Source organism: Leptonychotes weddellii, chromosome 16 (genome assembly GCF_054177405.1).
Source record: "Leptonychotes weddellii isolate Sample4059 chromosome 16, ASM5417740v2, whole genome shotgun sequence".
Lineage (NCBI taxonomy): Eukaryota > Metazoa > Chordata > Mammalia > Carnivora > Phocidae > Leptonychotes > Leptonychotes weddellii.
The window spans coordinates 18,797,092-18,809,724 of record NC_138384.1 but is presented as its reverse complement, the minus strand read 5'-3'; the positions used below and the strand labels follow the sequence as shown (position 1 = coordinate 18,809,724).

General features: G+C 41.0%; 1 long non-coding RNA gene across 1 annotated transcript in view; it reads left to right on the top strand.

Moving 5' to 3' along the window:
• The window catches only part of LOC115944757 (uncharacterized), a 285,960-nt gene that overhangs the window by 44,354 nt on the left and 228,973 nt on the right, over positions 1-12,633 (top strand). The gene's annotated exons all lie outside the window — the stretch shown is intronic.

The following is a 12,633-nucleotide window of genomic DNA, read 5'->3' as shown; positions in this document are numbered from 1 at the left end:
GTCATCAATTTGTCCTGCCAAGTTTCTAGTGGGTGAGTGGAAGTTTTCTAAGCCCACAAAGTCATATTTGTGGGGGGAACGGCTGCCTTGAGGAGAGTTTTCTAGATCACAGAAGCAATGTATAGTATATAAAAGTGTGGAGATATATAAGAGCAAAGAAGGCATCAGCCCTAGAATGAAGATGAAGCAGGCAGTGTTGGTGGGCTGGAAGAAATTAAGAACCTAAATTTTATCCACTTCCAGGTGCTAATGACTGCTAAGCTCTTGAAGAGTTGTACCTTATCAAGTGATACGAATTCTGTATAGTAGGAGCAGCTGTCCACTAGTGAAGGATTTCCCAAAGCTTAGAATACAAGCCATTGACGATATTAAAGATGATTGTTCGGGGCGCCTGAGTGGCTCAGTCAATTAAGTGTTCCACTCTTGATCTTAACTCAGCTCTTGATCTCATGACTTGTGATTTGAGCCCCATATTGGGCTCCATTCTGGGCATGGAGCTTCCTAAAAAAAAAAAAAAAGAAAAGATGATTGTTCATGGAGTTTTACCCCATGGCAGTATATATTACAAGGTGCAAAAGTATAACTTTTGCTGTAATCAATCAGTCCATTCAACAGCTTTATTGGTAATTTTTTTTTAGAGATTTTATTTATTTATTTGAGAGAGAGAGAGCTTGAGTGGGCAGAGGGGCAGAGGGGGAGGGACAAGCAGACTCCTTGCTGAGTGCAGAGCCCAATGCAGGGCTTGATCACAGGACCCTAAGATCATGACCTAAGTGGAAGTCAGATGCTCAACCGACCGAGCCACCCAGGCACCCCATTGGTAATTTGTTTTTAACATCTATTAAAAGTTGCTATCCTCCCGGGGCAGCTGGGTGGCTAAGTCATTTAAGCATGTGACTCTTGATCTCAGCTCAGGTCTCAATCTCAGGGTCGTGAGTTCAAGCTCCACACTAGGCTTGGAGCCTACTTAAAAAAAAAAAAAAAAAGAGTTGCTATCCTCCCTTTAAACAACCACCACAAAAGAATAGGCAGCAGGCTGAGCTTCTTCAGGAAGCAACAGTTTCTAACATTGTTTTACTTTTATTTTTTTATTTATTTGAGACAGAGAGAACGAGAGAGAGAGCACATGAGAGGGGGGAGGGTCAGAGGGAGAAGCAGGTTCCTTGCTGAGCAGGGAGCCCGATGCGGGACTTGATCCAGGGACTCCAGGATCATGACCTGAGCCGAAGGCAGTCGCTTAACCAACTGAGCCACCCAGGCGCCCCTGTTTTACTTTTAATGTATTTGTTTTTATATGACCTTCTACTGGTAGCAGTCAATAGTGGTTTTCCATGTATGAGAGAGGCATACATTTACTTTTCAAACAAATTAAACATGTACTTCAATTTTAATAATGGAATTTTGAGAAACACCCAGCTAGACTGGGAGAAGGGTGGGAAACGGATTGTGCATAATTTCTCCTGTATCAGCCAACCATGATGACTGCAACTTCAGTTTTACTTTTAAAATCATTGAACGTAGCCAACTCTATGCCTTGGTCTTATTCAGATAATTAGAAAAATCAGCTTAAAGCACATGAGTTGGGGCATGGAACTCACCACATGGAAGTGATTGGTCACTGTCCCCGTGACAGTGACCAGAGCCTCAGATAAAGCCAGTCTGAGTTCTGGCCATTTATTTTAAAAGTCATTCCTAGACTAGGATGAAAATAAATGGAGCTGTTTTGATCATTGATATCCTAAATCCAATTTGGGGGATGGTTTATGAAATTCAGAGGGTTTCACCCAGCTTCAATTAAAAGGTTTGAAAATTCATGTTTGCCAGTGCCCTTTGGAAAATAAACCCAAGGATAGTTTTATTGCAATGGCAATGCATTTCCAGCACAAACATGTGGCAGATGCTCAAAATTTGGAGATCAAATCCAAAATTTCAGAAGCACATCATTTTTGTATTCTGAGAGGGAGAAAGTAAGCCCAGAATTGGCCTGATTTGACTGGTTATTATTTTTTTTTCTGAATCCCATAAATGGAACTGCATATTTAGGAATTTTATGTTCACATAGTATTTATAGGTTATCTATGATTCCTTGAGATTTTGAAGAGTTATAGCTCTGTATTAGGCTTACCAAGATTTTTTTTTTTTCTTTAAATGCCAAATAAGCTGAAATCTATCCTGGGAAACTGGTGGGTATTAGATATTTTTTTAGGTCATAAGTTAAAAGATTCCTAATACTCGCAGACATTCTATGTCTAGGAATGTTTGTTAATTTGAGCCCCCTCTCTCTCCATGTGTATCTTTAATCTCCCCACCAGCTGTCTCCCATAAAAAGATATTTCTGTTTTTAGTTACAAATCTGTTTAGAGATAAAACTCACTCATAAATACACAACCACATGCGAAGATTTTTTTTCTGCTGACAGTATAGAAATAACTCCAGATGAAAAATATTAAAGTTTGTTTAGAAATAGAAAATGCATTCTGCTTCCCTCAGTGGAGGCCCATGTTTTGTAGATGTTCAGGGTCTTTTTGTGACTCTGAGTGAGCTTTTCTTGGAGAGCACAATCTTCTATTAACTCTGTGCTTTAGCTCTTTAGTCAAAATTGTTGGGTGTATTCCTAACTGAGGAATTAACTCCTTGCAAAGGCAAGTACTGGTCACCTAAGGAAAAGGAAGAAAGCTAAGAAGTGGGTTCTGTGCATTGCTATAAATGTGCTTACTATTACTTGAAAGACTGACTGAATTCTTTACTCTTATTTGCTTGTGGGTTATGTTACCTGGGAAGCAGGTGAGAGCTTATGTATCTTTTTTTTTTTATGTTATGTTAATCACCATACATTACATCATTAGTTTTTGATGTAGTGTTCCATGATTGTTTGCGTATAACACCCAGTGCTCCATGCAGAACGTGCCCTCTTTAATACCCATCACCAGGCTAACCCATCCCCCCAACCCCCTCCCCTCTAGAGTCCTGAGTTTGTTTCTCACAGTCCATAGCCTCTCATGGTTCGTCTCCCCCTCCAGTTTCCCCCCCTTCATTTTACCCTTCCTACTACCTTCTTTTTCTTAACATATATTATTTTTTTCAGAGGTACAGGTCTGTGATTCAACAGTCTTACACAATTCACAGCCCTCACCATAGCACATACCCTCCCCAGTGTCTATCACCCAGCCACCCCATCCCTCCCACCCCCCACCACTCCAGCAACCCTCAGTTTGTGTATTCCTATTTCTTCTTTTTCTATTTCTCTCAAAATCTAGACTGTATTTGCCATATAATGTTTGATCAGTGCTCAGGTATATTGTTTGCTGCTAATTAAATTGTTATAATCCTGTTATATAATAAATTGTGCAAAAAAGAATAGTATCTAGACATTCCTTCTTTCCCAGTGATTTAGAGCTTTGGACTCTATCTCCCCCACATATTCGTTACCAGTTAACTCAGTTAGAGGGAATGTTCCAGTTCTTTTTCTTCTGCATTGGTTATTGTCTTAGCAAGCCTCCAAAATCATGCCCTACTTCCTGTTGAAGCGCATTCAGTAGCAGCTGATACAGTTTGTTGTGACCATACAGTGAACAAGGGTAAATGAAAACAGCTTGTTGCCTGTGCTACATTAACCTTGGAAAGTAACGACTCCTGGCTCCATTTTATGGATGAGAAAATTGAGGCTTAGGGAACTTAAATTGCTGAGGTTCATAAGACTACGAACTGTAGTCCCCATAGATTACAGGGCTATTTGACTCCAAATCGTCAGAAATTCCATGACATGAGGCTGCATCCTCTGAACGGAAGGATGGAAGGAGTAACCTCAAGTGACTTGTGTATATCAAACAGTGTAGGTGCTCATTTTACTAACGTTCTCTCATTCTATCCTCACTGAAGTCTGATCAGGTCAGTATCAGTAGCCCCATTTAGAGCCAAGGAAATAAAGGCTGAGGCAATTTATGTAAATGATCTAAGGACATAGAACCAGCTCATGGAGGCTTGCTGCAGAGAACTCACCGTTTTGGAGGAATGGTTGAATTTTCCTTTAAAAAGCCCAGGCGCACTGAGAAGCCAGGTTTATCTATCCCAGGTTATAGAATTATTTCATCAAGCACAGTTCTTGTCCTGGGATTCAACAATGCAACATGCCCTGAAGCATTAACCCTGATTTTAAAACATTTGCATATAGAACTTCCTGCTGTAGATTGAAATCACCAACTTCCTTCCAAAATACAGCTGCTGCTTGCTGACCGGGCCCCCTTCAGTGTGACTGTGGTTGCAGCAGAGGTCTACCCCAATAAAGTTCTATCTTCCAGTCTGCTAATCTTACAAACGGTAAAACCAAGGCGCTTCAGATAAAGGCATTTGTTTAAAGCTTCCCTCATGATAATTTTCCTTACCTGCTCAGTCATCCTAAGTCAACAAAGGAAAAACCTGATCTTTCCCCAATTTCTTCCCACATCCAGTTGATTTTTCATTAGGATCACGTCCTCAATTTAGTGACTATTTTTTATCCTTACTGATTTCTCTGTTTAAACAGTGTGTGTGTGTGTGTGTGTGTGTGTGTGTGTGTGTACATGTGCATGGTTAGGGGTGGTTAAGATGTTTACATAAGGAAAAAAAATATATGTATATAAAATTTTAAAATCTGGATTACTTCAACAACTACTTCAAAACATCCTAACTGGTGTTTTGTTTACTTGTGTCTACGTTATCTCTTCTACACCCTCACAGAGCCTGCCAGAGTGAGAGTGGCATTTCTTTCATAAACATAATCTGATTGTGCCAACACATCCATGTCTATCCTACACATTCTGATTTCTTGTGGCTTATGAGAAGAACCCTAGAACAAGAAGGACTCTTTAATGTCTGTTCTCAACATCCCTGCCTGATCTTATTCTCCATCACCACCCTTTGAACTGCAAAGGCTCCAGCCACACTGAATTTCTGAATGCTTTCCACATACCCCAAGTCCTTTGGTTGCTTCTACAAATTTGCACATGCCATTCCCTCTCGAATGCTCTTTCAGGGGCAGAGCCAGCTCAAAACCATGTCTCCTGATGCCCAGGGAGTGTTGCTTAACTATGGTGCTCCAAGCAATATTAAAAAGGGAAGAGTCTGTTAAAAAATGTTCTGTGTGTGCTAATCAGAGTTGGGGGCAGCCCAAGACCATTTGCCATTTCCAGAGTTAGATGCTGCAAGTGAAAAATGAGCTGACAAACTTAAAACTCTTTGCAGAAACCGCTAGGGAGAGGATCTGGCAGCTGAGCAAGCCAGGTTAATACCTGAATTACAAGGTGTTCGTGAGCACCCTTAGTTGCAGGGCTCCGCTGTAAGCAAAAGCCTCTGAGGTGGGCCCCAGGTGCCTGCCCAGCTGCCACCTGACTGTGAGCAATAGGCAGCCTGATCCTTTTTGGCCTCGTCATCCACTAGGCCCTGGAGAATCACGTCTTTTCTATTTTAGTATTTTAAAAAGCATCTATTGGGTCTTTCTCAAGGCATTAGAGGGAATGAGAACAAAGGCTGGTAGCCAGGCTTAGCCTCAAATCTGTTTTACTTCACAAATGAAAGTTCCTGTGACATCACTTTGTGGTGGTATGTCAAGCTTTGGGTTTATTAAAATAATAGCTGATTAAGCTATTATCCATGTTGTCATGGAAAACAACAAAAATAGCATCTTTATACTTCGTAAGATGGGTACTTTACATGCATTATCTTATTTATTCTTCATCTTTTAAAAGCACACTTAATATTTTCAGTTGAGGAAACCAGTGTTTAGAAGTGGTGTACATAATTTAATCAAGCCAGCCATTAACATAGGCAGGATTTGAACTCAGGTTACTGTGATCCATGTTCAGCCCACATTCTTCCCAATACATGAATTTTTGTGCCTCCATTGTAGTTTACTGCAGCAAATTTAGAGCCTGTAAATTTTAGGCTTGCAGATCAGGGAGGCCAGAATATGAGAAATAAAATGATTGTAGAAGTAACCCTGACTACCTCAGGCAGCCTGGGCAGCTTGTCTGAAGTTCAGGTTTCTCATCTGGGCTGGCTTATAAAGCAGAGGATTCTACTCTTTAATGGAAGCCAATCAAAATAACCTCCACTGACTTGCCAGGGAGTAAAATCTTAAACACACTGGTGATGTCCAATATTTTTCAAAGGTTTGGCAAAAGAAACAATATTCTTAGAATATGGCCTGGACTATGTAGAAACCATCTATTCCTCTGAGGACTCTAAATTAACTCTAGGTTAAGCCAGACCATCCACCATCAGCAGTGTACCTGCAGGGTATCATATTCTGTCCAACTGTCACCACCATGGCCTGCTCTGGAAGTCTTCCCCTGGCCCACTCTGGGAACTGAGTGAAGGGCAGGAGCCAAGACCATGATGACAGGGGTTGTAGGTGGGATGATGTCAATGCACGTTTTGTTGCTTTTAGCTGACCCAGGATGTTTGGGTTGCACGCAATTCCCACCCCAGTTTGAGAATCAGAGGTGGGGCTGTGATAATTTGGAACATTTGATTTCCTTGCAAACTCAAGGGTAATGTGAATGAAGACTATGAATTGCATAATTGATGTGTTGTTGGATTTTTTTTTTACATTGTGGCTGAAACGTTAGAGCTAAATGTGAGGTCAACTTTAGCAAGTGTATGAAATCTTACTGCATTAAAAGTAAATGGATTTCCTCTATCCCAAGTAGTGTGCTAGTATTTAAGGATAATTGAATGCACAAAAAACAAACATGGCTCCCACTCTCATGGTGCTTGGAGTCTAGAGGAGGAGAAAGACATTAATCCATATATCATACTCATGAATGTATAATTATCAATTGAAATAAGTGTTGTACAGGAAAGGAATAGGATTCTCTGGGAGCATCAAAGAAGAAAATCTGATTTAAACTAAGGGCTTTCCTGTGGAAATGACACATAAGTTAACAGGACAATTAGGGTGGTGGGGTGGGGTTGTGCAATGAGATTAATGGTGAGAAAGAACTGCATGTGCAGAGGGCTTGTCCCCAAAGGGAGGTATGGTTCACTTGAGATACTGAGTGAAGGGCACTGTGGTAGGAGCTTACAGAGTTAAGAGAGGGTGCTGCTAAACAAACCTAAAGAAAAAGGTAGAAGCCAGAACCACCTGGCCTTGTGCATCAGGAAAAATAGTTTGTCTTCATCTCAGGAGTGCATGTTATCATGACCATAAGAGCAATGGGCCTCAGTGTGTGGTCCCCAGACCAGCAGCATCAGCATCACCTGGAAATTTGTGGGAAAGGCCAATTCTCAGGCCCCACCCTGGACCTACTGAATGAAAAACTCAGGGGGAACAGCCCAGCAATCTGGGTTTTAATAAGCCCTCCAGGAGATTCTGATGCATCTGAAGCTGGAGGAATATTACAGGGGCACAAATGTTAGGCAGGGACATGGGTGTGGTGTGTCGCTGGGGAGAGGTAGAAATGGCATGATGGATTCAGCATGAGGAGAGGACCACACGGGCTGAGGGTGCTGTAGAAGCTGGGGAGGTTCTGGGAGCCTCCAGGAAGCCTGGGGAAAATGGGTCCTCATGTGGATTCATGTTTGGCTTCATTGCATGGATGTGCCCCTGTCTCTGTTTCATTGTCTTTGACTATTTCCAAATGTATCTTTCCTTTACATACTGCATTGCATTTAAACTTCCTTAATCTGTTTTGGGACAAGGCAGAAGATATATAAAGCACATATGTATTTTTAATTAATAAAGGGAGGTTATGCATTTGTGAATTATCCTCTCCCACTTAAGGATAGCGGGCCCGGCCTTGGGGTCACTTCAAGGGGTAAGCTAGGAAGACAGTGGTCACTTACTGGCTTTGCAAAACTTTTCCATCTCTCAAATCCAAACTCCATGACAATGGAACATGCTGTGGTCTTGCCAAACTAAATTATTAAATAAAAGTAAATGACATGAAACTATAATTTTCCAAAAATGAATACTTTCCCAGTTTATTTCTGTTCTGGTTCATTTTGATGCAGTGGGCTTTTCCCTTTTTTTTAACCAGAATTCAGGACATAAACTACTTTGAATCTAGCAGAATTCAGAAAATAAAACAACCAGTGGTGGGGAAGAAGATAAAAGGAGCTATTGCATTGAAAGTGATGCAGATATGGATGAGGCAGGCCTTCAAGCTGGTTGTATTGAGGACACCTGTCTACACACTGATTCCTAAGCCCTATTTCCAGATTTGTGACTTTGCTGGCTTATGGTGTATATCAGGTATTGGTCTTTTTCAAACGCCCCCATCAGATGGTTCTAATGTTAATCCAGGGTTAAGAACATCTGTACTAATTGATATTTTGGAAAAGGGTGGGACACAGAAATCTCTGAACATACAGTGTAGTTTGCAGTGTATCTTCTTTACAGAATCATCTGCTCAGCCAGTGGCCTGGCAGATTTAACATTCCAGAGTCTTAAACCTGAAATCAAAGATCTAGTTTCAATATTGAGCTATTAAACTATCCACATCAGAATGCCATGTGGCACATCTGGTGCCTCTTTGGGACCATTCGGAAATAACTTTTCATAAAGAATTGGTTGGGGTTTCTCAGTGAGGTTCTCCTGTATCTGAAGTCATCCAAAGATAGTTACTGAAGAAGTAAGTACCCCAGACCTATAGAATCAGAATTTTTGGGAATGGAGCCTTTGAGTGTATTCTACAAGTGATTCTCGTATACTGTATTTTTATTTGAGTATTTATGTGTATTTATATGAGAGCGAGAGTGCACAAGAGGAAGGGGAGGGGCACAGGAAGAGGGAGAGGGAGAATTTTTTTTTTTTTAGGTTTTTTTTAAATTTATTTGACAGAGAGAGACACAGCAAGAGAGGGAACACAAGCAGGGGGAGTGGGAGAGGGAGAAGCAGGCTCTCCTCCGAGCAGGGAGCCCGATGCGGGGCTCGATCCCAGGACCCTGGGATCATGACCTGAGCTGAAGGCAGACACTTAATGACTCAGCCACCCAGGTGCCCCCAAGTATACACTTTTTGAAAAGATTTATTTATTTATTTATTTATTTATTTATTTATTTATTTGAGAGAGAGAGAGAGCACAAGCAGGGGTAGTGGGAGGCAGAGGGAGAAGGAGGCTCCCCGCTGAGCAAGGAGCCTGATGCGGGACTCGATCCCAGGACCCTGGGATCATGACCTGAGCCGAAGGCAGACGCTTAATGCCTGAGCCACCCAGGCGCCCTAGGAGAGGAAGAATCTTAAGCAGGCTCCACACTCACCTTGGACCCCAACTCGGGTCTTGATCTCATGACCCTGAGATCATGACCTGAGCCTGAGCCGAAATCAGGAGTGGGACGCTTAACTGACTGAGCCACCCATGCACCCTGATTCTCATATACTTTAAAGTTTTAGAACAATTACTGCAGTCACTTGTGCATTCATTCTTTCAACAATATTCGTTAAGCACCCATTATGTGTCAAGAACTATGCTTCCTGCTGGACATATAGTCGTGGATAAGATAGCCTTGGTTCCTGCCCTCACAGATTGTTCAATCTATTCTGCTGTTTTGTCTCCTCTTTCCCAGTTTCACAATCTACATGTGGGTACATTTGATTTGCCTACTTTCTGTTAGCTTTAGCACTCTTCATATACTAGTTAGAACCTTAGGTTTTAGTGGAGTTTCTGGCATGCTAAAAATGTAATCGCATTATTCACCAAGTCCCAAGTGACTGGGTCTGTCAAATGTCTATTCAATCACTCTTTCACTTATTTGCTTGCTTAGTTTTTCACTTATTTATTAACCCATTTATCCATCCATTCATCCCTCCATCCATCCATCCATCCATCCACCCATCCATCTATCTATCAGTGCTGGCAATCTTCATAGTAAGATAAAATCATACCTAATTTGATTAATTTCCAGTCAATTAAGTAAATGAAATAAAGTATATTTTCCTTATTATGAGGTTACACTGGATCTGTTTGCATAGAATCTATAGCTCTTGGATCTCATGTTACTTGACAACTCGATGATCACATCCCAGGCAAAGAAAGGTAAACCGCAACATGCCTGTTTATTTTGGATAGAGGGCTTTCAGGGGCCCCTGATGGGAACATGCTGCTGAGAGCATCCATTTCTGGGAAAACGCAAGGCTTGCCTACCGTCTCCAGTGTGATTGATTTGCTCTTGCTTAATGATGATCCCACCATTCCTAACAACCCGTACCCTGCCCAGCTCTGCTAAGAATGTCAATTTCCTTGAAAACAAGGCTCAGGTTTTATAGCCACTTATGTCTCCTAACTCCTTCTGTTAATGGTATCAGTCCTAATGAGGATTAAACGGTCTGACTCCTGGCAATGAGAGCTGTAAGAACTTTAATGGTGCTGCAGCCATTTCATGCATGTCTTAGTTGCTAATGTTGCCATTTTTGTGATTGAGACACTTTTGCAATGTGCAGTGTGGGGGGCTTTACCACAGTGAGCTTTCCAGTGGGAGAGAGAGAGCTCAAACATACTTATACTAGGTATTTCCCAGTTCACAGAGAACTTTTACATTCATGATCTAAATTACAACAGCTGAGGGAGGAAAGTGGAACAAGGTCGTAGGGGCAGGGAGAGGGAGCATATGTTTCTCAAAAGGCATGTGATTTTTGAAGGTCACACAAGAAAGAGAAAAGAGAAATGGCAAAGCAGACAATCCAGCTCACCTGAATGCAGCCAGGCAAGTGCTATTTACCGCCTGGCCATTCACAGTGTGGTCCCTGACCCAGCAGCAAGAGCATCATCTGGGAGCTTATTGGAAATGCAGAATCTCAGCTCTCTCCCTGGATCTCCTGAACTGGAATCTGCATTTTAACTAACAAGATCTGTAGACCAGCTTATGTATGTGAAAATGTGAGAAGCATTGTGTTTAGCATATACTACTGTTTCCTACTGTCTTCCCTTGAGATGGTCACATCGCTGATACTCATCTTTGAAAGTCAGTGGAAAAAAACCCACCCATATCTAATCCTTGAGTTACTCTACTATGGGGAGGATGTTTGTTATAAGTAAAGATGTTTTAAAATACCTTACTGTACAGTAATAGAGATTAAGTAAATTATGGTACATCCATACATATTTTTGCTGTAATTGCAGTATTTTAAATAAAAGGGTAAATGCATATATATATGTAATAATTGAAAAACAGATTATATAAGTACATAGAAAATAAATAGGAAAAGGCACTTGAGGGAAATATGAAATGATTTTAGTCATTGTTCTTTTTATACATAAATTTTTCATTTTAGAACTGTTTTAGATGTACCAGAAATTTGTGAAGATAGTACTGAAGGTTCCCATAGACGCCACACCCAGTTTTCCTTAATATGCACATCTTGCATTAGTATGGTGGATTTGTGACAGTTAATGAAGCAATACTGAAACATTAACTAAGGTCCACATTTTATTCAGTTCCTTATTTACCTATGCCTTTTATGTGTCCCAGGATCACTTAGGATACTATATCTAGTTATTGTTTCTCTTTAGGCTTCTCCTGGCTGTGACAGTTTCTCAGAATTTCCTTGTTTTTTATAATCTTGATATTTTTGAGAAGTACTATTCAGACACTTTACAAAATGCTGCCCAATTGAGAATTGTCTGATGTCTTCCTCATGATTAGACTGAAGTTAGTGTTTGGGGGAGGAAAACTACAGATGTAAAGTACCATTTTCCTCCCATGATATCAAGACCACATACATGCTCTCAAAATGACTTATTACTGTTGATGTTAATTGAGGTAGTGCTTGTCAAGTTTCTGTGCTGTAAAGTTTTTTTTTTTTTTTGGTGCAAAAAAGTGGATTTATTAAAGCTCGCGGACAGGGATTGTGGGCAGAAAGCTGCCCTGGGGTCATGAGGAGTGGCCCATTATATACTTTCAAGTAGGGTGGGGGTTAGGGATAGCTTAGTCTCTAAGGAATTTGGAAGCAAGGTTTCAAGGACCTTGAGGGGCCTAGCTATTGTTTGGAAAAGGTCATTTATTACCATCTAATAAAACCTGAGTCATGACACCTTTCAGATGTGTATCGGTGGGCTATATGCTTGGGGGATGATTGTCAATGTATATAGTGGGGGAAATTGCAAAGGAATTTCTATATTTTTTTTCACTTGTTTTTTTTTTTTAGGTTATGGTAATCACCATACATTACATCATTAGTTTTTGATGTAGTGTTCCATGATTCATTGTTTGCGTATAACACACAGTGCTCCATGCAGTACGTGCCCTCTTTAATACACATCACCAGGCTAACCCATCGCCCACCCTCCTCCCCTCTAGAACCCTAAGTTTGTTTCTCAGAGTCCATAGTCTCTCATAGTTTGTCTCCCCCTTTGATTCCCCCCCCTTCATTTTTCCCTTCCTGCTATCTTCTTCTTTTTTTTTTTTTTAACATATAATGTATTATTTGTTTCAGAGGTACAGATCTTTGATTCAACAATCTTACACAATTCACAGCGCTCACCTTAGCACATACCCTCCCCAATGTCTATCACCCAGCCACCCCATCCCTCCCAACCCCCACCACTCCAGCAACCCTCAGTTTGTTTCCTGAGATTAAGAATTCCTCATATCAGTGAGGTCATATGATACATGTCTTTCTATGATTGACTTATTTCACTCAGCATAATACCCTCCAGT